At 36.1% G+C, this 26,690-nt stretch overlaps 1 long non-coding RNA gene across 1 annotated transcript in view; it reads right to left on the reverse strand.

Annotated features, from left to right (window-relative positions):
* Window positions 1–1,557: 1,557 nt before the first annotated feature.
* Window positions 1,558–26,690, reverse strand: part of LOC128643228 (uncharacterized) — a 54,874-nt gene continuing 29,741 nt past the window's right edge. The window contains exons 2-3 of the long non-coding RNA XR_008399788.1: window positions 3,555–3,686; window positions 1,558–2,116 (exon numbers count right to left, since the gene is read on the reverse strand). This is a non-coding gene — a long non-coding RNA (uncharacterized LOC128643228). The remainder of the gene's footprint in view (window positions 2,117–3,554; window positions 3,687–26,690) is intronic.

Here is a 26,690-nt window from a genome sequence, read left to right on the forward strand (position 1 = left end):
TAAATCCGACCGTGAAAATACTCCATAACCATGTAGGAGAACTTTGAATTTACTCCCTTATTTTCATTATAGAAGATGGAGTTTTTTTTTTATTTTGGCCGCTATTTCTCTTGCTCAGTCCCAGGAAAATCGTGAAAATGATCGAAATATGTTACGGAGACGGCAAAGAGTTCCCAGATTGTTTTTGCCCCGTTGTGGACTTAAGGCATTAAACCGATAAAGCATACTGAATCTATATTCTTTGATTAAAAATGACATTGATCCCCGAACCAGAAGAACAAGGGCAATACCTGGACTTTTGAAATTACTTGCAGTTTTGCATTTTTTGGCAACCGGATCTTTTCAGGCTGTATCCAGTGATGTTGTGGGCATGAGTCAGCCTTCATTTTGCCGCCATTTAACTATTGTTTTAAAAGCAATTCTAAAGCATCTTTCCAAATGTATTTATGTTCCTAGGAATGTGCATGAATGGCATACAGTAAAGTCCACCGTTTACCAAGTAGCCGGTATGCCCAATGTTCTTGGTGCTATAGATTGCAACCATATTGCTCTTAGACCACCATCCCTAAGGGAGGAGCAATATAGGAACAGGAAAAGCTTTCATTCCCTAAACATACAGGCTGTGTGTGATGCAAACCTTAGAATTTGGGCTGTTCGATCTGGGTTTCCTGGATCATGTCATGATTTCCACATCCTGAAACAATCTGCACTATTTTCTGCTTTTGAACAGGGCAACATGCCACACGGTTGGCTATTAGGTAAATATGAACTTATTTTAATATAATTTATTTATAATGCAATCAGTTATATGTAATGTTTTTTTTTTTTTTAATTTGTACTTTATACATTCATTTTACATATCACATATCATAAATAAATATATGAATTATGATTAATTGTAATGTTTAACTTATTTATAATCTCTAATCAATTTTTCATTTTCAAAAATAGATGATAGTGGTTATCCGTGCTGAACTTGGCTGTTGACACCTGTCCCAATGCCTCATACCCGAGGAGAAATTAAATGAATCCCACCGTAGCACAAGAAGTGCTATTGAAAAAACTTTTGGGGTTTTAAAAATGCGTTTCAGAGTCTTGGATAGGTCTGGAGGAGCACTTCAATATTCTCCTGAAAAATGTAATGACATAATTCTAGTTGCATGCATGTTGCACAACATTGAAATTTCCCAAGGCAATTTAGAGGAGGAGTGTCCCAATGATCCCACAGATGATACTTATATCCCTCAAGACATTATAGGCAGACACACTACAAGGGCAGGTGTACAAAATCGTTTGGAAATAATTGAAAGATATTTTTCCTGTAAGTATTATTGCAAACTATTTAGCATTGTGTATTATTTTATAACATTTTCTGTATTTGAATTACTAATATTTATTTTTCTTTTTTTTCAAAATACATGTCATCACACTGGGTTTGAATTCTTTTATAAGAACTGTACATAAGCCTTTTATTATTTTTTATGTGTAGTGATATTAAAATTAACTCCACCCATTTGAAAAAATAAAAATTTTGCTTATTTATCATAAATCTTTTCTTTTATTAAGGGATAAATATCTTTATTGAAAATATAACCAAACCAGACTATATATAAATATTAAATAATACAAACTTTCAAACAAACAAAGCTTAAATAAATTTAAACGACAACAAAATGAAAAACAAAAAAATATATACACAGAATTTTTGGGATTATGTGTATCAATTCTGAGATCTACGATTCAGAATTTCTAATTTTCTTTTATAGTAATCACTTTTTATTTCTGAATCACGTTTTAGAATATTGTTCCTTTCTTTCTGTAATTCAATTAGTTCCTTAAAAAACCACTTTGTTCATTTCTAAATGATGATGCCATATCTGTCAGTCCCTGTATGTCATTGGTTCGCTCTGTAATTGGAGGTTGTCTGACTTCTTCGGCTGTTTCCTCAATGTCAGATTCGTTGACCATTGTACTCGCAGCAGGTGTATTTAAATCAGGTGGTGTTGGTCCCTCCTGTGTGTGTGACCATGTATTTGGGTCTCATCATCATCATTCTCTTGATTGATGGTGTCCTCGACTAGTGGTTCCAGTGTCAATTCGACCTGTTCTTCTTCTTCTTCAAAAAAAAACAACATATCTAAGCGTTACAATTTAAAATTTTCATACATACCATCATATAATGCAATTGAACTATCTTGCATAGTTTGGAGCAATGCTCTAACACCTGTTGAGAAAAAAAAAAGGGTTAACAAAATTACAATTATTGTCTTATATTTTAAATTTTTGAGATTTCTATGTACACAATCGTTCATTAAAAAATTATTGTTATTGATAACAATTTTAGGGTATTTATGCATCAAGCTCCATGTAATTGGATAGGAATGATAGAATCCAAAAACATAAAATCAATAACACTTTTCACAAATTGATAATTTAAATTTATTGTGTTTGTTACATTAAAATGCTATAGCACTGACAAAATGTAAATTATCGTTGAGGTCAAACTATTGTAAATTATTTTTGGGTTGATTGACAAATAAAATTTAATTTGTTTGTATCAAAACATTTTGTTGATACTCAAAATTTACATAACTTAACAGTTGTTTGAAAAGGTTTACAATCATTGAACAACAAATTTGTTTTGAGCCATAGGTATTAACCATAAATGTCGAAAAATTGATAAAATTAAGATTCTCAGCAGCCTTATTTACTTTGATCTATAATCTTATCTATTTTAAAATCATCATATTGGTAAACAAAGAAATCATTAAATTAATTTCTCAAAGTACATTCAATTATCTTTGTTAATAAAAATATGTATATCAAAATAGAATATTTTCAATACCCATACAAACATCAAAGATTTTCAATACCCATACAAACATTGTTTGATTGATTACAAATTAAATTCCGTTACAATGTTCATTATATTTATATGATATTATTAATAATATATATTTTTATTTTATTATTTTTGGCTTAATATTGCTTTTTCGAAGCCCATAATAAACTAGTCATTATGCCCGTTCAAAAGGGCAATTTCTGGTATTACAGTAGTCACAACCATTGCTCTCTACAACACCCACCCCCCACCCTCTTTTCCTCTCTGTTTCTACCCGCTATTTTGCTTTTTGTTCGTTCTCCATCTCTATTTCTCACTCTCTATATTTCCCCACTCTTTTTTTTGCTCTCTCTTTCTGTCTCTCCCCCCTCTTTTTTGCAATATCACTCTGCAACTCTCTTTGGCTCTGTCTCTGTTAACCCTCTATTTTACTCTCCCTCTAACCCTATGTTTTGCGATCTCCATCTCCAAACACTTGTCTCTCTTTCTATCTGCAAAGTCTCTTTTCTCTCTCTATCTACCATTCTCTTTTTCTCTCGATCACCCACCCCTCTCTTTTGTGATCTCTATCCCTCTCACTTTCTATCTCTATCCCCTCCAATCTATCTCTCTTCCCTCCTGTGTTATCCATCTTTCTATCTCTACAGTGTTTGACAGCCTCTGACAAACTCACGGTACGATATACACATAATTTATTTTTTATATTGCTTACATGCGCTTTCTTCTCTATCTCTATTTGCTTGGGAAGTTGAAGGTTGAGGTTCCTGAGATGTGGTTTCATGAACAAAAGGTTGGTCCTCCTGTGCATTGACCTCCTCTTCCACACAGACATCCTCATGTTGTTCTGTATATATAAATAAAAAGTTATCAATTCACAATATACCTACAAATTTAAGAACCCCCCCACCCACCAAAAAAAAACAAAAACAAATATACATATTGAAACATACATTGAAACTTATCAAAATAAAAATCTATATCAATATTAATTTAAAATATTGCATTACTTTCTTACGCGGAATTGCGCATTTTTATATCGAAATTAGTTCCATTACTTGGGTACACCCTAGAAATAGAAATCAACACAGCAAGATGGCAAGATGTAGAACAGTGATTTTTAACCTTTTTTTTTTTTGCCGTGGAACACTTTTTTACATTAAAAAATCCTGTGGCACACCACCATCCCAAAATTTTAAAAAAATCACACATTGTAGCCTAATACAGCATATATATAAATATATATACACATATGCACAAACACACACATACTGTATGTATTGTGCTGTTATGCCATGCCTCCTACAAACTACCCCTGCACTGGGAGTAAAAAACAAGCAAAGTTTAAAAAATATGTCACACTGTTGTCAGTCTGCCGTGGCACACCTGAGGATCTCTCACGGCACACTGGTTGAAAAACACTGATCTAGAATATTCTCGATTGGTGAACTATTGATAATTTCATATACAATGGAAAAATATTTTCCTAAAAAAGAAGGGGAATTTACACCTTGGACCAGGATAGGAGAAATAATATTCTCTGTGAAATGGTAAGAAGAGTGAGGCGTACTTCTGGACAGAGGAGAACGAGAAAGCAATGCCTAAAATGCTACAATGATTTGTACCGGAGACAATCTAAATTGAGGACACTTATCCGGTGTTACCTGTGCAAATGTAAGACTTTGACATATTCCAGAATTATTTTTTATTATGTATGTTACACAGAAATGTATATATTACATTTGTAGTTGTAACAATTTCATAACATGTGCATGGCATAAACATTTATTTTCTAAAACTATCAAATTTACTTGTGTGATATAATTTTAGTGTATCTATTGAAATCACTTGCTGTCAGGATTCTCCTTAAGTATCACTTGTTAACAAGAATTAGGGCTGCTGTACCTTTAACAACATTCTGCTTCACTTCCTGTTTCCTATAAAAGATTGCCACTCCTTTAGTTCATTGCTTGGTATTGAGTCAACCTCGATCCTATGCTCTCCTGACAATCTACAGATTACCCTTTTAGTGATTCAGCTTACTTGAAACCTCCTGCGCTGTTCACTCAGCTACTGTATTACTATTCAAGATTCTCCTGCTGCTACGATAACATCAGACATTCCGGCCGGATCTACAAGATCAATCCGCGGTGACGTCACACGCCAACGGGTTCGATCAACCAGGCAATTGCCGCTGCTCACATCCACATCGGAACTCTAAGTTGGCATTGAAGCTACCTCTCAAAATCTATACTTGCCATCCGGCTCTGATAAGGTACCTCTCTCCCTCTCTTTTACTTTGGCTGTCCAAACTAAACATATACTCGCAGCTATCATATTATAATCAATCACTACCTGCAGTATGTATGCTCAACTTAACTCAGCCTGAAGTTTTTTTAATCAGTCTCATTGTAACTTTCATTTTTTCTATTAGAGTTCAGTAAGTTGATACTTTATTGCTACAGTGTCTGAGCCTGTATTTTTTCTATAACTTCTGTCATTATTCCACACAAGTTTCATTCATTAAACTTAACTGCATTTCACTGTAGTAACTCACAGGTGGCAGTTCTAAGTTCTTGTTTATTTTTATTTGAAACATATCAACTGCTTAGAATTATACTTGAGACTCACGTTGTCATTATGGTAACCTATGTGTTTTTCATATAATTCTAATCCACAATCCTAAACTTCTATCTCAGCAGCTGTGGTCTAATTGAAGTTTCTTCTTTGTTCTCTAGATAACTTTGTTTTCCAAACAGACTGTGACAGAATACCAAGCCATTTTTTTAACATGGACCCAGCTGAGATGACCGCACAAATACAATCTCTTAATCAAAAAGTAGATTTACTGGCTGATGGCCTTAACACATTAAAAACAGAGAATGTAGCACTTTAAGCTTACATAAAGGATTACCTAGAGACTAAAGTACATACACCTGAACCACAAGTTAGTCTTCCTGAAAAATTCTATGGAGACAGGGCACACTACAGAGATTTCAAAAATGCATGCCTCCTCCTGTTCACTTTAAAACCACAGTCATACCCTAATGATAGAATCAGAGTCTTGACTATTATCTCGTTCCTTAGAGGGGAACCACGCAGTTGGGCCAATAGTTTTTTTGAGACCAATGAAAATATACTCAATTCATTGGATCAGTTTCTCTTAGCCATGGGTCAATTGTATGAGGACCCTTTCAAACAACAGACTGCAGAGACAGCACTAAGGGCTCTGAAACAAAGAAAAAGGGTAGTCGAAGACTACATTACAGATTTCAAGAGGTGGGCAAAAGATTCCGAATGGAATAATCTCTCCTTAAGGAATCAGTTCCGCCTGGGTCTAGCAGACTCTGTTAAAGATGAACTCTCCCGCACGGATATTCCTCCCACATTAGAAGAGTTAATGAAGCTCAGTATCACTATTGATAGGAGATTAAGGGAAAGACAGCATGAAAGAACATACCCAGAGGCATACACTAAGAAAAATACTAGTAGTACACCTGTCACTTCCTCTCACAAGTCCAATATAGAACCAATGGACATTGGCTTTCTAAAAGGCCCTTTAAGCCCCCAAGAAAAAATCAGGTGCAGGGAAAACAATCTGTGCCTCTATTGTGCTTCAGACGAACACTCAGTTAAGGCTTGTCCAGCCCTGCAGATATCTAACAAGGGTGAGTCCGTTATTTCTAGTAATTGTTGTAATACCTCTGAATTAAGAACAACATACTGTAAACTCTCACTCTCTTTTCAGTGGGATCAACACCGTCTCAACGTGCCCGCAATAATTGACTCTGGAGCAACAGCTTGTTACATTGATAAAGATTATACATTTATCAATAAAATTCCGCTTATCCACAAAAAGTCTCCTGTTTTATTAAAGGGTATTGATGGAAGGCCTATTTCCTCAGGTCTTGTAGAGTTTCAAACAATACCCATACTAGTCTCTACCCCTGAACAACATAGGGAATATCTTACGTTTGATGTCATTGCTTCCCCTGCATCTCCAGTCATAATAGGGTTAAATTGGCTAACATTACACAACCCTGACATAAACTGGACAACTTTGACGCTTACTTTTTCCTCTAAATACTGCAGTACCACATGTTTCCCATTAAACATCATGCACATCACCCCTGTACAAGATGATATACATTTACCTGAACAGTACAGGGATTTTGCAGATGTATTTAGTAAAACTCAGTCAGAAAATCTTCCCCCACACAGGAAGTATGACTGCCCTATTGAGCTAGTCCCAGGGGCACAGATACCCTATGGCCATATTTTTCCTTTATCCAAACCCGAACTTTCACATCTAAAAACCTATCTTGAGGAAAATTTAAGAAAGGTATTCATTCGCCCCTCCACCTCTCCAGCTGGAGCGGGCATATTCTTCGTGAAAAATAAAGATGGCTCTCTACGGCCTATAGTAGATTACAGACATCTTAACAAGATCACAATAAAAAAACGGTACCCCTTACCACTTATCCCTGAATTGATCGAAAGATTAGAAGGGGCTAAATACTTCACCAAATTAGACCTCAGAGGGGCTTATAACTTAATACGTGTAAGAAGTGGTGACGAATGGCTCACGGCGTTCCGTACTCGATACGGCCTGTATGAGTACACCGTGATGCCATTCGGCTTATGTAATGCCCCGGCCACATTTCAACACCTAATCAACGATCTCTTTAGAGATTTTCTAGATGTTTTCCTTGTCATATATTTGGACGACATACTCATTTACTCAAAGACCTTCTCTGAACATATTCTACACATAAGACAGGTACTCTCTAGGTTGAGGAGTAATTTCCTTTATGCAAAACCCGAGAAGTGTATTTTCAACACACAGAGTATAACCTTTCTAGGCTATGTAATAACATCCAATGGAATTCACATGGAACAAGCCAAGATTCAGGCCATTATCGACTGGCCCCCGCCTAAAACCAGGAAAGAGGTACAAAGGTTCCTTGGTTTTGCGAACTTTTATCGGAAGTTCATAAAGAACTTCTCGAACATAACAAAGCCTCTAACTTTCCTAACTAAATCCAATTCACCTTTTAAATGGAATACTGAAGCTCAATCAGCATTTGATATATTAAAACATCGCTTCACTACCGCACCAATCCTGAGATTTCCTAACCCTGACTTACCTTATACCCTGGAGGTAGACGCTTCAGATGTAGCCGTAGGAGCAGTCTTATCTCAACGTTCTGGTATAAACCAACCTCTCCTGTAGCTTACTTTTCTCGCTGTTTGTCCAGCTCGGAACAAAACTACCCTATTGGAGAAAAGGAGCTCCTTGCCATTAAGTTGTCACTCAAACACTGGCGTCACCTACTAGAGGGCACCTCAGTTCCCACTGTCATATATACGGACCATAGGAATCTCCAATACCTTAAAACTACAAGGACACTTTCCGCTAGACAGGTCCGCTGGAACCTCTTCTTCTCTAGGTTTAATTTTCAAATTGTCTACCGGCCAGCGAAGAAAAACCATAAAGCAGATGCCTTATCAAGGTTACCTACCCACACTCGTTTCGATTATCCAAAAGATACTATCATCCCATCAGAAAACTTTGTCTCTTTTGTCATAGACTCCAACCCAAGTCTCTCCCATGAGCAATCTTTGGACTCCAGTAAACCGATCTCCCACTTGCAGAAGAAGGCTGATGGTTTATACTACTTCAAGGATAAATTGTACATCCCTCCTAAATTAAGACAGATTGTTTTGCAGTCCTCACATGAATCTTTACTAGCTGGGCATCCCGGCATTAAAAAGACACAGGAACTTATCACACGTTCCTATTGGTGGCCAGGAATCTGTCAAGACATAAAAAAGCACGTCCTCACCTGTACAGAATGTACAGTTTCCAAAAGAGCTAAACATCCTCCCTATGGACTCTTGATTCCAATACCTACGCCTAGTAGACCTTGGCTAGAGATCGCTCTAGATTTCATCGTTGATCTTCCAAAATCAGACAACACTACCATTTTAGTTGTTGTTGATCTGTTCAGCAAAATGTCACACTTCATTCCTTACCATAAACTTCCCTCTGCATCTGAAACCATTCAACTACTTATTCATCATGTTTTTAAGCATCACGGTATCCCCGATACTATGCTTACTGACAGAGGAACTCAATTTTCTAGCAAACTCTGGAGTGAATTCTGTAAGGTTTTTTCAATTGACAAACGGCTGAGTACGGCTTACCATCCCCAGACCAACGGCCAGACTGAGAGGTCGAATCAGTGGCTTGAGCAGTTCCTTAGGACTTACTGCTCGTCTCAACCACTGCAATGGTCGAAGCATCTTCCCTACGCAGAGTTCTGCTTCAATAACACCACCCACTCCACAACTAAACAAACTCCATTCTATACTAACTACGGATTTCATCCCAGATTTCAACTACTGCCCGACAACCAGAGTTTTTCACCCAACATCTCGGATCTTTCCATTCTTATTTCATCCAATTTTTCCACTGATAAGGCTGCTATAGAAGATGCAAAGAAGACCCAAAAATACTATTATGACAGGAAAAGAATACCATCTCCGTTATACTCGATTGGTGACTTAGTTTGGTTATCAACCAAAAACCTCAAACTTAACATTCCTTGTAAAAAATTTGCTCCACTTTTTATTGGACCGTACCCTGTGACTCACATCGTCAATTCCAATGCTGTTCGTCTCAAGCTGCCTGATTCAATGAAGGTGCACCCCACCTTTCATGTATCCCTGCTAAAACCCTACAAGGCTCTCAGGAACTCCACTTCTGGTATCGTCCATCCTGAGGTTGTTGTGGACCCTAACACTGAATACGAGGTGCTTTCTATCCTGGACTCCCGTATCCATCGTGGTGTTCTTCAATATCTCATCCGTTGGAAGGGTTACACCCCGGATGATGATTCGTGGGAGCCTGCTGTTAACATCTCCGCTCCTAGACTGGTTGCACTGTTCCATCGTAGGAATCCTGACTGTCCCAGTCCTTGAGCCCCGGGGTTGCTCCTTGAGGAGGGGGTCCTGTCAGGATTCTCCTTAAGTATCACTTGTTAACAAGAATTAGGGCTGCTGTACCTTTAACAACATTCTGCTTCACTTCCTGTTTCCTATAAAAGATTGCCACTCCTTTAGTTCATTGCTTGGTATTGAGTCAACCTCGATCCTATGCTCTCCTGACAATCTACAGATTACCCTTTTAGTGATTCAGCTTACTTGAAACCTCCTGCGCTGTTCACTCAGCTACTGTATTACTATTCAAGATTCTCCTGCTGCTACGATAACATCAGACATTCCGGCCGGATCTACAAGATCAATCCGCGGTGACGTCACACGCCAACGGGTTCGATCAACCAGGCAATTGCCGCTGCTCACATCCACATCGGAACTCTAAGTTGGCATTGAAGCTACCTCTCAAAATCTATACTTGCCATCCGGCTCTGATAAGGTACCTCTCTCCCTCTCTTTTACTTCGGCTGTCCAAACTAAACATATACTCGCAGCTATCATATTATAATCAATCACTACCTGCAGTATGTATGCTCAACTTAACTCAGCCTGAAGTTTTTTTAATCAGTCTCATTGTAACTTTCATTTTTTCTATTAGAGTTCAGTAAGTTGATACTTTATTGCTACAGTGTCTCAGCCTGTATTTTTTCTATAACTTCTGTCATTATTCCACACAAGTTTCATTCATTAAACTTAACTGCATTTCACTGTAGTAACTCACAGGTGGCAGTTCTAAGTTCTTGTTTATTTTTATTTGAAACTTATATCAACTGCTTAGAATTATACTTGAGACTCACGTTGTCATTATGGTAACCTATGTGTTTTTCATATAATTCTAATCCACAATCCTAAACTTCTATCTCAGCAGCTGTGGTCTAATTGAAGTTTCTTCTTTGTTCTCTAGATAACTTTGTTTTCCAAACAGACTGTGACACTTGCAGAAAAGCATTTCTAGATATGCTCAGAGTCTGGTGATTGATCGCTGCACATTGGTCTATTGTGATTGGCTAACACATTTTAATAGAATTTTACTTTCACAGTTATCTTGAGTGTTGTTTCTAAAGTTAATTAACTTACATTGTTTTGTTTATCAACTTTACAAGTTTAAAATGAGATAGTGATGTAATTGTTTGGATTCAACAGTAGACACGGTCTCCCTTGAAGAATGACAAGGTTTTTTAAATTTGTCTGATTCTTTCTTTTATCTATTTATACTGAATTATAAGTCAACTTTGTTTTGATGTTTGTAAAAAAAAAAAGAATTATGTGTGTGGAAGTATGTTGTGCACATCCTATAATCTAAATATTTGAAGGCGATTAGAAAAAATAAAAAAAAATGTTTTGCAAGATTATCTAATCTATTTCTAATATTGGAAATATGGTCTGTTTAAAAAACATATGTACACAATAATAATTTCTCATTTCTATAAAATTGTGTATTACATATGATTTTACATTATAAAATCTAAAAAGTGCAACTTATTTGTTTACATTTTGAAATAGTTAAAAACTGTAGAGCACCGAGATATCTCTGTCCAATTGACGAAAAATCCTCTAGTTCTGGTGGAGAGTCTGACCCCTTGCCAAAAGTGTTTATGGACAGGGAGGGGAATGATAACACAAGTATTTATAAATTGTAATAATTGAATTATATATAGATCGATACAATGTTTAAACTAAAACGAACCTTTTTGTGTTTAAGTAATAAGAAGGCTAGGCCTATTATTGAAAATGATGCAAATGAGGAAGAAGAACTTCAGAATCCAAATTTGGAAGGTTAACATAATTTTATTACTTGTTATTGCATTTATAATCAAAATATAATTAAAATTAACTGTAAACCTTTTTTTTTGGTATACATTTAAGATGAAGCAGAAATTCAGGTGGAGAATTACCATCAAGATGGAGAGGGAAATATTAGTAATGAGGAGAGAGAAGAAGTGGCACAAGATTATGAAATAGGACATGTGCTTGTGCAGGAAGAAGATTTAGAAGATAGTAAAAAATACTATAGAAAACTAATTATATTAAAAACCGAATATTGTACTTAAAGATTAATTTGGATTATTAAATGTTATAAATATATATATATATATATATATATATATATATATAGAGAGAGAGAGAGAGAGAGAGAGAGATAGATAGATAGATAGATATAAATATTACAGTTTTATATTCATATATCTAGATAAAAAATATCTCTCTCTCTCTCTCTCTCTATATATATATATATATATATATATATATATATATATATATATATATATAGAGAGAGAGAGAGAGAGAGAGAGAGAGAGAGAGAGAGAGAGAGAGAGATAGATAGATAGATAGATAGATAGATAGATAGATAGATAGAGAGAGAGAGAGAGAGAGAGAGAGATAGAGAGATAAAGAGATAAAAAAAATCTCAAGGATACTGAATTATTTTTAAGATACACAAGGGGAGTAAAATATAAAATTTCATTTTACACAGTGATGCAAGAAGAAGAGGTGGACAGAGAGGTCCATGAGGAAAATAGTTCAAATGATTCCTCTGATACCATAAATTATGACTGTGGTGAGTATATCAGACATGTGTTTATATATGAATTTTAAAATACAGAAGAATAACCTTATTCTTTATTTTATACAGTACCTGAAGATCAAAATATATTAATTAACAAGAAACAGTTATTGGAGGTATTAAAGAAAGCCGAAAAAGGACTTAAAGAAAACTATTCAAGTTTGCATGAAATGCGCCTTAAAATAGAAAAAATGTAACAATACATTTTTATTTTTAATAATGTGACAAAAAATCTTTTTTTTTTTTTTTTTGTGAGAAAAAATAAATATTTATGTTTAAACGTGTATTGGTGTCCCGATAAATTATTATAAACATAACACTGACATCAATATAACAATGTATGAGATTGAATAAGGGACAGTCTACCTTAGAATTGCTATTGTTTTCAAAAGAGTTCACTGTTTAGCATAACCAACACAGCTATATTAACACACTTTTTTTTAACTCTGTGGTTACCTTGGCCTTCTTCCAGCCCCCTGATGACATGACTGTGACTGATTCTTATCTATTCTCTTGCATTAGCATTGTTTTTGTAGTAAATCTTAAATAACCCCTGGTGCCTGAACACAGTGTTATCTATATGGCCAACGTGTAATTTCAAACTCTTTTGAAAAGATATTTCAAAAGCCTGTGATAAGAGGCAGCCATGAAATTAGCATATGAACCAAACTATGTTTAGTTTAAAATAAGATTATTTACAAAAAAGACATTTCACAAGAAAACAAATTTAAAATTTTATTCATATTAATAAAGGTCCAAACGCAATAATTTACTGTCCCTAGAAACACTTTTGCAATAGTCATGTGTCATATGGGTCATGCCAAGGGGGCTTGCATCATGTCAGCTATGAGATAAAAACATATACATATATATATATATATATATATATATATATATATATATATAGGGAGTGCAGAATTATTAGGCAAATTAGTATTTTGACCACATCATCCTCTTTATGCATGTTGTCTTACTCCAAGCTGTATAGGCTCGAAAGCCTACTACCATTTAAGCATATTAGGTGATGTGCATCTCTGTAATGAGAAGGGGTGTGGTCTAATGACATCAACACCCTATATCAGGTGTGCATAATTATTAGGCAACTTCCTTTCCTTTGGCAAAATGGGTCAAAAGAAGGACTTGACAGGCTCAGAAAAGTCAAAAATAGTGAGATATCTTGCAGAGGGATGCAGCACTCTTAAAATTGCAAAGCTTCTGAAGTGTGATCATCGAACAATCAAGCGTTTCATTCAAAATAGTCAACAGGGTCGCAAGAAGCGTGTGGAAAAACCAAGGCACAAAATAACTGCCCATGAACTGAGAAAAGTCAAGCGTGCAGCTGCCAAGATGCCACTTGCCACCAGTTTGGCCATATTTCATAGCTGCAACATCACTGGAGTGCCCAAAAGCACAAGGTGTGCAATACTCAGAGACATGGCCAAGGTAAGAAAGGCTGAAAGACGACCACCACTGAACAAGATACACAAGCTGAAACGTCAAGACTGGGCCAAGAAATATCTCAAGACTGATTTTTCTAAGGTTTTATGGACTGATGAAATGAGAGTGAGTCTTGATGGGCCAGATGGATGGGCCCGTGGCTGGATTGGTAAAGGGCAGAGAGCTCCAGTCCGACTCAGACGCCAGCAAGGTGGAGGTGGAGTACTGGTTTGGGCTGGTATCATCAAAGATGAGCTTGTGGGGCCTTTTCGGGTTGAGGATGGAGTCAAGCTCAACTCCCAGTCCTACTGCCAGTTTCTGGAAGACACCTTCTTCAAGCAGTGGTACAGGAAGAAGTCTGCATCCTTCAAGAAAAACATGATTTTCATGCAGGACAATGCTCCATCACACGCGTCCAAGTACTCCACAGTGTGGCTGGCAAGAAAGGGTATAAAAGAAGAAAATCTAATGACATGGCCTCCTTGTTCACCTGATCTGAACCCCATTGAGAACCTGTGGTCCATCATCAAATGTGAGATTTACAAGGAGGGAAAACAGTACACCTCTCTGAACAGTGTCTGGGAGGCTGTGGTTGCTGCTGCACGCAATGTTGATGGTGAACAGATCAAAACACTGACAGAATCCATGGATGGCAGGCTTTTGAGTGTCCTTGCAAAGAAAGGTGGCTATATTGGTCACTGATTTGTTTTTGTTTTGTTTTTGAATGTCAGAAATGTATATTTGTGAATGTTGAGATGTTATATTGGTTTCACTGGTAAAAATAAATAATTGAAATGGGTATATATTTGTTTTTTGTTAAGTTGCCTAATAATTATGCACAGTAATAGTCACCTGCACACACAGATATCCCCCTAAAATAGCTAAAACTAAAAACAAACTAAAAACTACTTCCAAAAATATTCAGCTTTGATATTAATGAGTTTTTTGGGTTCATTGAGAACATGGTTGTTGTTCAATAATAAAATGAATCCTCAAAAATACAACTTGCCTAATAATTCTGCACTCCCTGTATATATATATATATATATATATTTATATATTACAAATCAATATTTTAAAAACAAAATGAATATATGTCAATTAAATATTGAGGATGTAATGCAAGGCAGATTATATTCAAATGGATTAAACAATTTAGAAAAGTATTATAATATTAGTTATTAAAAAAGAAAGGATAAAAAAAAATTGATATAAACATTATTGGCTCGAAATACTCGACATTGAAAGCTGTTTTAATGATAAATAAGACGCATTCTAAAAAATTGCGGCGAGATTTATCATTAATCCGCCGTATCTCGACAATGGAAATCAGCGTTAAAATACTACCGGTTTATTATACACAGTGCAGCTATCTCCTGCTGTCAGACAGAGCTGGGGGCTGTGACTATACAGCTGGCCTGATGCGCTGTGTGAAAAAAACAGACCCGCTCAAAAGAGCACAGAGAGCGGGTCTGAAAAACAGCCGTTGTTTTAAAAAATTCAAAGGGAATATTATGTTGTATAAAGTTTGCGCTAATATAATGTTATATAATTCTGCACTATGTGCAGAATTATATAACATTATTTTTTAGGTTTACTGACACTTTAAGTAATAAAAACATACTTACCAAAAAGACACCCATCCACATATAGCAGATAGCCAAACCAGTACTGAAACAGTTATCAGTAGACGTAATGGTATATGAGAGTATATCGTCGATCTGAAAAGGGAGGTATGAGATGAATCTCTACAACTGATAACAGAGAACCTATGAAAAAGACCCCCGTTAGGAAAATCATTGCATTCAATAGGTAATACTCTCTATGTCCCTCTGACATTCGCTGTACTCTGAGAGGAATAGTGCTTCAAAATGCTGAGAAGCGCATGTCAACGTAGAAATCTTAGCACAATCTTACTTCACCAACTCCATAGGAGGCAACGTTTGTAAAACTGAATTGTGGGTGTGGTGAGTGGTGTATTTATAGGCATTTTGAGGTTTGAGAAACTTTGCCCCTCCTGGTAGGATTGTAGATCCCATACGTCACTAGCTCATGGTTTCTTGCCAATAACATAAAAGAAATTGATAATTTTGCTCTATATGTTGTTTTTTCTCTTACATTTGCAAGATGTTTTAATCTGATCCTGTCTCAGACACTACTGTTGGATCCCTGCTGCCTGATAACAGTTCTACCAAAGCTAAGTGCATTTGTTGTAAATTTGTGGAGATTATATCTCCAGCTGTGGTATGTAATAGTTGTCATGATAAGCTTTTACATGTAGAGAATGTGTCCATCAGTAGTAGTACATTGTCTGTTGTTCCTTCAATATCTAATGTACAAGATATACCTGTGAATTTAAAAGATTTTATTGCTGATGCAATTCAGAAGGCTTTGTCTGCCATTCCGCCTTCTAATAAACATAAAATGTCTTTTAAAACTTCTCTTAAAGTTGATGAAATTTTAAATGACCGACAACATACTGAAATATCATGCTCTGATGAGGATCTATCTGATTCAGAAGAACCTTCCTCAGATATTGACACTGACAAATCTACTTATTTATTTAAAACGGAGTATATTCGTTCTTTGTTAAAAGAAGTGTTGATTGCATTGGATATTGAGGAAACTAGTCCTCTTGATGTTAAAACTAGTAGAGGTTTAAATTCTGTTTATAAACCTCCTGTGGTTACTCCTGAAGTTTTTCCAGTTCCTGATTCTATTTCTGATATGATTTCTAAGGAATGGAATAGGCCTGGTACTTGTTGTAATCCTTCTTCAAGGTTTAAACAATCGTATCCTTTGCCAGCAGTTAGATTGGCGTTTTGGGAAAAGATCCCCAAAGTTGATGGGGCTATTTCTACTCTTGCTAAACGTACTGCTATTCCTATGGAAGATAGTACTTCCTTTAAAGATCCTTTAGATAGGAAACTTGAATCCTATCTAAGGAAAGCCTATTCATATTATGGTTATCTGCTCAGGCCTGCAATTCCTTTGGCTGATGTTGCAGCTGCATCAACTTTTTGGTTGGAAAGTTTAGCGCAACAGGAAATGGATACTGATTTGTCTAGCATTGTTCGCTTGCTTCAACATGTTAATCATTTTATTTGTGATGCCATTTTTTATATCATCAAAATTGATGTTAAATCTATGTCTTTAGCTATTTTTTAGCTAGGAGAGCTTTGTGGCTTAAATCTTGGAATGCGGACATGGTATCTAAGTCTAGATTACTATCTCTTTGTTTCCAAGGTAATAAGGTATTTGGTTCTCAGTTGGATTCAATTATTTCAAATGTAACTGGGGGAAAGGAGTTTTTTTGCCTCAGGATAAAAGACCTATGGGTAAATCTAAAGCTTCTAACCGTTTTCGTTCCATTCAACAAAATAAGGAACAGAAACCTAATCCTTCCCCCAAAGAATCTGGTTCCAATTGGAAACCTTCTTCAAGTTGGAATAAATCCAAATCATGTAAGAAATCAAAGCCAGTACCCAAGTCTGCATGAAGGTGCGGCCCTCATTTCAACTCAGCTGGTAGGGGCAGATTAAGATTTTTCTAAGAAATTTGGGCAGATTGTGTCCAAAATCAATGGATTCAGAGTATTGTCTCTCAAGGGTACCAAATAGGATTCAGAATAAGACCTCCTGTGAGATGATTTTTTCTCTCATGCATCCCAGCAAATCCAGTAAAGGCTCAGGCTTTCCTGAAGTGTGTTTCAGACCTGGAGCTTTCAGGGGTAATCATACCAGTTCCGTTTTGGGAACAGGGTCTGTGGTTTTATTCAAATCTATTCATTGTCCCAAAGAAAGAAAATTCATTCAGGCCAGTACTGGATCTGAAAATTTTGAATCGTTATGTAAGAGTGCCAACTTTCAAAATGGTGACTATAAGGACTATTCTGCCTTTTGTTCAGCAAGGGCATTATATGTCCACACTCCACAATAGACTTACAGGATGCATATATTCATATTCCAATTCATCCGGATCATTATCAGTTTCTGAGATTCTCTTTTCTAGACAAGCATTACCAATTTGCCGCTCTTCCATTTGGCCTAGCGACAGCTCCAATAATCTTTTCAAACATTCTCGGTGCACTACTCTCTGTAATCAGAGAACGGGGTATTGCGGTGTTTCCTTAGTTGGACGATATCTTGGTACTAGCTCAGTCTTTACATTCTGCAGAATCTCACATGAATCAACTAGTGTTGTTTCTTCAAAAACATGGTTGGAGTATCAATTTACCAAAAAGTTCTTTGATTCCTCAGACAAGGGTCACCTTTTTAGGTTTCCAGATAGATTCAGTGTTTGTCTAACAGACAAAAGAAGATTAAAATTGGTTTCAGCTTGTCGGAACCTTCAGTCTCAATCATTCCCTTCAGTAGCTATCTGCATGGAAGTTTTAGGTCTCATGACTGCAGCATCAGACACGACCCCCTTTTGTTCATTTTCACATGAGACTTCTCCTGCTGTGTATGCTGAACCAGTGGTGCAGGGATTATACAAAGATATCACAATTAATATCCTTAACTACCAATGTTCGACTATCTCTGACTTGGTGGTTAGATCACCATCGTATAATTCTATGGGCTTCTTTTGTTCATCCAACCTGGACCGTAATCACAACAGATGTAAGTTCAGGTTGGGGAGCTGTCTGGGGATCTCTGACAGCACTAGGGGTTTGGAAATCTGAAGAGGCGAGATTACCAATCAATATTTTTGGAACTCTGTGTGATTTTCAGGATTCTTCAGGTTTGGCCTCTGTTGAAGAGAAAACCATTAATTTGTTTTCAGACAGACAATATCACAACTGTGGCATATGTCAATCATCAGGGTGGGACTCAGAGTCCCCAAGTTTGAAAGAAGTATCTTGGATACTTGCTTGGGTGGAATCCAGCTCCTGTCTAATTTTTCTAATCTAATTTGTTGTATAAAGCACAATTAATTCCAAATTCCTTTGTTGATGCTTTTTACTCCTTTCTTTATTACCCCACTACTTGGCTATTCATTAAACTGAATTGTGGGTGTGGTGAGGGGTGAATTTATAGGCATTTTGAGGTTTGGGAAACTTTGCCTCTCCTGGTAGGATTGTGTATCCCATACATCACTAGCTCATGGATTCTTGTCAATATGAAAGAAATGAATTTATCAGGTAAGTTCTTACATAAATTATGTTTTTTTTTTCAAATTATTTTTTTTTTTTTTTTTGGATAATTAGACTATTTAATGAATTAATCTGAATTGAAAAAATGCAAGCTAATAAAATAAATAAATAAATAAATAAAGACAAAAATGTTTCTGCATCCCTACTTAAAACAATATTAAATAGAGCTGCAAGCAGCAATAGAGGTGGCCAGCACATCATTTTTGCAATGCCATATAAGTAGTTATGTCACAAAATAAAGCTATACAACAACTGTTTACAGTTCTAACATAAGCATTTGGAAAAAACAACACATTTTCGAAATGTTTGCGTTTTTTAAAATGGCTGCCACACCATATGACCTATACTTTCAACATGAACAAATGTAACTCTAGGTGACAATATATGGTTATACAGAAAATTTCACAGTTTTAACATAAGCGGTTGGAAAGAAAACACAGTTTCAAAATTTTTGCGTAAACCAATATGGCTGCAACAGCTTGTGACTAATTCCTTCAACATGAACAATGGTGACTCTAGGTCACAATATAAGACTGTACAGCAAATGTCACAGTTCTTACATAAGCGGTTGCAGAGAAAATAGACTTTCAAAATGTTTGCGTAAACCAAGATGGCTTCCCGATCGTAAGATATACAGCCTCTATATTATGCACAATAGTGCTCACTATAGATGTCAATAAACATGGCAAAAATAAAGCATTTTTGTAAAACGGTTTTTGTTTTATTATGAATTTAAATATATTGTTAAGAAATTTTGAACAATTCAAAATGGCTGCCAAACCACATGACGTATCAACTTCTATTGAAGTTGATACGTCATAAGCGGTTTAAGAGAAGAAGATGTTTAAAGATTTTTGCAAAATGCAAGATGGTTGCTACATCATGTGACCAAGTCACTTCTGTTGAGCAATGGCAAAACTAGGTCATAGCAGCACTAAGCATAGCAAGTTTCAAAGTTGCAACATAAGCAGTTCCAGAGCTAAAGATTATTAAGCAATTCTCGAAATTTGTCACAAAAAACAATATGGCTGCGTAACCTTATGACCTATGAGTTCAATATTGCATGAGATGTAGCATTGCAATAGGCTGTACCAGCATACCTGATTTCAAGAGTTTAGCATAAGTAATTTGTGTTTTGTGAGCAATTGACTCAAAAGAGGAAGCATTGAATTACAAATAATTACGATAAACATAAAACCGATATTGCTGCCGCATCATGTGACTGATTCTCTCCTAATGAGCAATTATGAATCTATGTTAAAATATAAGACTGTACATCAAATTTAACAGTTCTTACATAAGCGGTTGCAGAGAAAATAGACTTTTGAAATATTCGCGTAAACCAAGATGGCTGCCCGATCATAAGATATACAGCCTCCATATTACGCACAATAGTGCTCACTATAGATGTCAATAAACATGGCAAAAATAAAGCATTTTTGTAAAACGTTTTTTGTTTTATTATTAATTTAAATATATCGTTAAGCAATTTTGAACAATTCCATATGACGTATCAACTTCTCTTGAACAAATCTGAATGTTAGTCATAAGATAACTCTATAAACAAAATTTCAAGTCTGTCCCATAAGCGGTTTTGGAGAAGAATATTTTTATAGTTTTAAAAAATGGCGCATACGAAACAAAATGGCCACCAAGCTATGCAATGTATGGCTTTCAAATTGCACATACTAATGCTCACTATAGACCTTTACAATTTGCAGAAGTTTCATGAAAATTTGCAAATGTTTTATTTCACAAAGGCGATTGCGCAATGCGAATTTTAACTGCAATATTGTCTTTAAGGGTTTATGTGTAATCATTTGTCTATTACACTGTAATATTGTTAAATATTGTAAAACTAATGTATAAAGTGCAAAATTACGCAATTAAATGGCGATAAAAAGGTTAATGTCTCACAGCAGCCATGTTGATTATGGAAAAATCGCAGTTTTAACAAACTTGGTAGAGGACCTTGCAAGGAGCATATGTACAAAATTGCGCGTCATTCCACTAAGCGGTTTAGGAGAAGAAGATGTTTGAATTTTTTCGCAAAATGCAAGATGGCTGCCACATCATGTGACTAAGGCACTTTTCTTGAGCAATAGCAATTTCAGGTCATAGTAGCACTAAGCACAGCGAGTTACAAAGTTGTAACATAAGCAGTTCCAGAGCTAAAGATTTTTAAGCGTTTGTTGAAATTTGTGGCAAAAAGCAATTTGGCTGCCAGAGCATGTGACCTAAGAGTTCAATTTTGCATGAGATGTAGCACAGCAATAGGCTGTACCAGCATACCTGATTTTAAGAGCTTTGCAAAAACAGTTAAGCAGTTATGGGCAATTGAATACAAAGCTTGGCAGAATAAAAATAATAATAATAATAATAATAATAATAATAATAATAATAAATATAGCTGCAAGCAGCAATAGAGGTGGCCAGCGCATCATTTTTGCACTGCCATATAAGTAGTTATGTCACAAAATAAAGCTATACAACAACTGTTTACAGTTCTAACATAAGCATTTTGAAAAAAAAAAAAAACATTTTCGAAATGTTTGCGTTTTTTAAAATGGCTGCCACACCATATAATCTATACTTTCAACATGAACAAATGTAACTCTAGGTGACAATATATGGTTATACAGCAAATTTCACAGCTTTAACATAAGTGGTTGGAAAGAAAACACAGTTTCAAAATGTTTGCGTAAACCAATATGGCTGCCACAGCTTGTGACTAATTCCTTCAACATGAACAACTGTGACTCTAGGTCACAATATAAGACTGTACAGCAAATTTCACAGTTCTTACATAAGCGGTTGCAGAGAAAATAGACCTTCGAAATTTTCGCGTAAACCAAGATGGCTGCCCGATCGTAAGATATACAGCCTCTATATTATGTACAATAGTGCTCACTATAGATGTCAATAAACATGGCAAAAATAAAGCATTTTTGTAAAACGGTTTTTGTTTTATTATGAATTTAAATATATCGTTAAGCAATTTTGAACAATTCAAAATGGCTGCCAAACCACATGACGTATCAACTTCTCTTGAACAAATCTGAATGTTAGTCAAAAGATAACTCTATAAACAAAATTTCAAGTCTGTCCCATAAGCGGTTTCGGGAGAAGAATATTTTTAACATTTTTAAAAATGGCGCATACAAAACAAAATGGCCGCCAAGCTATGCAATGTATGGCTTTCAAATTGCACATACTAATGCTCACTATAGACCTCTACAATGTGCAGAAGTTTCATGAAAATTTGCAAATGTTTTATTTCACGAAGGCGACTGCGCAACACAAATTTTAACTGCAATATTGTCTTTAAGGGTTATGACTATGTGTAATCATGTGTCTATCGTTAAGCAATTTTGAACAATTCAAAATGGCTGCCAAACCACATGATGTATCAACTTCTCTTGAACAAATCTGAATGTTAGTCAAAAGATAACTCTATAAACAAAATTTCAAGTCTGTCCCATAAGCGGTTTCGGGAGAAGAATATTTTTAACATTTTTAAAAATGGCGCATACAAAACAAAATGGCCGCCAAGCTATGCAATGTATGGCTTTCAAATTGCACATACTAATGCTCACTATAGACCTCCACAATGTGCAGAAGTTTCATGAAAATTTGCAAATGTTTTATTTCACGAAGGCGACTGTGCAACACAAATTTTAACTGCAATATTGTCTTTAAGGGTTATGACTATGTGTAATCATGTGTCTATTACACTGTAATATTGTTAAATATTGTAAAACTAATGTATAAAGTGCAAAATTACGCAATTAAATGGCGATAAAAAGGTTACTGTCTCACAGCAGCCATGTTGATTATGGAAAAATCGCAGTTTGAGCAAACTTGGTAGAGCACCTTGCAAGGAGCATATGTGCAAAATTGTGCGTCATTGCACTATTTAATAGCTATTGTACCTAGTTAAAATAAATACAAGTTGCCTGTAAAATAAATATTAATCCTAAAATAGCTACAATATAATTATAATTTATATTGTAGCTATATTAGGGTTTATTTTACAGGTAAGTATTTAGCTTTAAATAGGAATAATTTATTTAATAAGAGTTAATTTATTTAGTTAGATTTAAATTATATTTAACTTAGGGGGGGTGTTAGTGTTAGGGTTAGACTTAGCTTTAGGGGTTAATAAATTTATTAGAGTAGCGGCGAGGTCCGGTGGGGCAGATTAGGGGTTAATACTTGAAGTTAGGTGTCAGCGATGTTAGGGAGGTCAGATTAGGGGTTCATACTATTTATTATAGGGTTAGTGAGGCGGATTAGGGGTTAATACATTTATTATAGTAGCGGTGAGGTCCGGTCGGCAGATTAGGGGTTAATAATTGTAGGTAGGTGGAGGCGACGTTGGTGGCGGCAGATTAGGGGTTAATAAATATAATATAGGGGTCGGCGGTGTTATGGGCAGCAGATTAGGGGTACATAGGTATAATGTAGGTTGCGGCGGTGTACGGAGCGGCAGATTAGGGGTTAATAATAATATGCAGGGGTCAGCGATAGCGGGGGCGGCAGATTAGGGGTTAATAAGTGTAAGGTTAGGGGTGTTTAGACTCGGGGTACATGTTAGGGTGTTAGGTGCAGACATAGGAAGTGTTTCCCAATAGGAAACAATGGGGCTGCGTTAGGAGCTGAACGCTGCTTTTTTGCAGGTTTTTTTTCAGCTCAAACTGCCTCATTGTTTCCTATGGGGGAATCGTGAACGGGCACGTTTTTGAAGCTGGCCGCGTCCGTAAGCACCACTGGTATTGAGAGTTGCAGTGGCGGTAAATTATGCTCTAACGCAGCCATTCTGTGAACTCTAAATACCAGCGGTATTTAAAAGGTGCGGGGTAAAAAAAGCATGCGTTAGCTACGCTGGACGTTACCGACAAAACTCTAAATCTAGGCGATAGGAAGGCTCCTAGTAAGCAAATGGTGGTAGACCAGCATGACCCCCTAATTTTTCAGGATAATAAGTTAAAAATGTTTATGGCAAAATGGGATAGAGTTATCCTAGATCAACGTAGGGAAGCTCAACTACAATTGATAGATCATTTCTGCTCCTCCCCCTTTTTTCTTCAACTAATATTATTGGAGGATTATCCCATATACTGGAGACAGCATCTTTTTTTAAATTTTTCTTTTGTTCCTAAAATTTTATGAAAGAAGCATTATGTTAGAAGGAATCATAATGTATCATATAACATATATAAGGATTTTTGATATACTGTATATGTTTTCTGTTTTATCTGCTCTTTATTATATGTTTTATGCTGTACTCTTGAAATAAAAGTATAATTTTATATATGTATGTCCTTGTTATAATTCAGAAGACCTTATTATAAGGTTGAGGTTAATGAATTGAATATATGTTAACTAAGTGTAGAAGAATTATCTTAACAATAACTTTATGTAATGATGTAACATGTAAATTCCTATATGTATAGGGATATTTTAACATATTTTCTTTTTTGTTTATTTTTTTATTATTATTTTTTTTCTGTTTAATATTGTATCTATAAACCACAACAGCAGATTATTACAGCGTAATTGTGGAGAGCTTGATTCGCCTTATTTATCAAAGGCTACAGACCTGCAAAAGTAGAATTTTGTGACGTAACATATGATCCGCCGGTCTCAGTCTGACACAGATTGATGCTTATGTCACTACAGATGTTCCGAATGCAAATTTGGACTTTTGCTACTTATCAAATAACTACCAGGTACGCTCACCACTATTCCGGCCGAGTGTACCTTGTTTTCAATCCGCCGCCCTGGAGGTGGCAGATGCCATAGGAATCAATGGGAGTCTGAAAGCAGCGAAAGCTTATGTTCGATGCTGCCCGATATCCCATTGAGTACTATGGGAGAATAAAAATAACATTTACAACTAACATCCTAACAAGTACCCCGAGTCTAAACACCCCTAATCTGCCGCCCCCTACACCGTCGCCACCTACATTATACTTATTAACCCCTAATCTGCTGCCCCGACAATACCGCCACCTAAATAAAAGTTATTAACCCCTATCCCACTGCTCCCGAAGCCCACTGCAACTAAATAAAGTTATTAACCCCTAAACCCCTGGCCTCCAACATCACTAACACTTACTAAACCTATTAACCCCTAAACCGCCAGCCCCCCACATCGCTATTAATAACTTTTATTTAGGTGGCGGCATTGTCAGGGCGGCAAATTAGGGATTAATAAGTATAATGTAGGTGGCGGTGGTGTAGTGGGTGGCAGATTAGGGGTTAATATGGCTATTCCAATCAGCTAATAGAATGCAAGCTCAATCCTATTGGCTGATTGGAACAGCCAATAGGATTGAAGTTCAATCCTATTGGCTGATTGCAACAGCCAATATGATTTTTTTCTACCTTAATTCTGATTGGCTGATAGAATTCTATCAGCCAATTGAAATCTAAGGGATGCCATCTTGGATGATGTCATTTAAAGGAACCTTTCTTTCATCGTTAAACCGTCGGAAGAAGAGGATACTCCGCGTCGGATGTCTTGAAGATGGACCCGCTCCGCGCCGGATGAAAATAGAAGATGCCGTCTGGGTGAAGACTTCTGCGGGCTTGGATGAAGACTTCAGCCGGCTTCTTGGAGGACTTCTTGCCGCTTGGATGAAGACTTCTCCCGGTTCCTTGAGGATGGATGTCGGATCGTCAAAACTGTAAGTCGATCTTCAGAGGTTAGTGCTAGGATTTTTTAAGGGTTTATTGGGTGGGTTTTATTTTTAGATTAGGGTTTTGGGCTGCAAAAGAGCTATATGCCCTTTTAAGGGCAATGCCCATACAAATGCCCTTTTCAGGGCAATGGGGAGCTTAGGTTTTTTTAGTTAGCTTTTTATTTGGGGGGTTGGTTGTGTGGGTGGTGTCTTTTACTGTTGGGGGGTATTTGTATTTTTTTTACAGGTAAAAGAGCTGACTACTTTGGAGCAATGCCCCACAAAAGTCCCTTTTAAGAGCTATTTGTAGTTTATTGTAGGTTAGGGTTTTTTATTTGGGGGGGGGTCATAGGGCCCTTAGATTAGGTGTAATTAGTTTAAATCTTTGATAATTTATTTTTTATTTTTTGTAATTTAGTGTTTATTTTTTTGTGTAACTTAGTGTTTGTTATTTTTGGTAACTTAGTTGTAAGTTTTTTGTAACTTTGTAATTTTTTAGTGTAGATTTAAATTATTTAAATAGGGTTATGTGTTTAAATATAGAATATAGTTAGTTTAATTTGTAGTTTAATGTAATTTTAGTTTAAAAGTTAGGGTAGATTAATTATCATTTTAATATATTTTTATTTCATTTTAAAGGTAAGTTTAAATTTATAATAAGATAGGGATGAGTTAATATTTAATATAAAGTTAGTTGGTTGTTAGGTTTAGGGGTTAATAGGTTAATTTAGTTTATGGCGATGTGGGGGGCTGGCGGTTTAGGGGTTAATAACTTTATTTAGTTGCGGTGGGCTCCGGGAGCGGAGGGATAGGGGTTAATAACATAATGTAGGTGGCGGCTGTGTAGGGGGCGGCAGATTAGGGGTTAATAAGTATAATGTAGGTGGCGGTGGACTCCGTAAGCAGAGGAATAGGGGTTAATAAGTTTACTAGAGTGGTGGTGGGCTCCGGGAGCGGCGGTTTAGGGGATAATAACTTTATTTAGTTGCGGCGGGGTCCAGGAGCAGC

Source organism: Bombina bombina, chromosome 1 (assembly GCF_027579735.1).
Source record: "Bombina bombina isolate aBomBom1 chromosome 1, aBomBom1.pri, whole genome shotgun sequence".
In the NCBI taxonomy this organism is placed as follows: domain Eukaryota; kingdom Metazoa; phylum Chordata; class Amphibia; order Anura; family Bombinatoridae; genus Bombina; species Bombina bombina.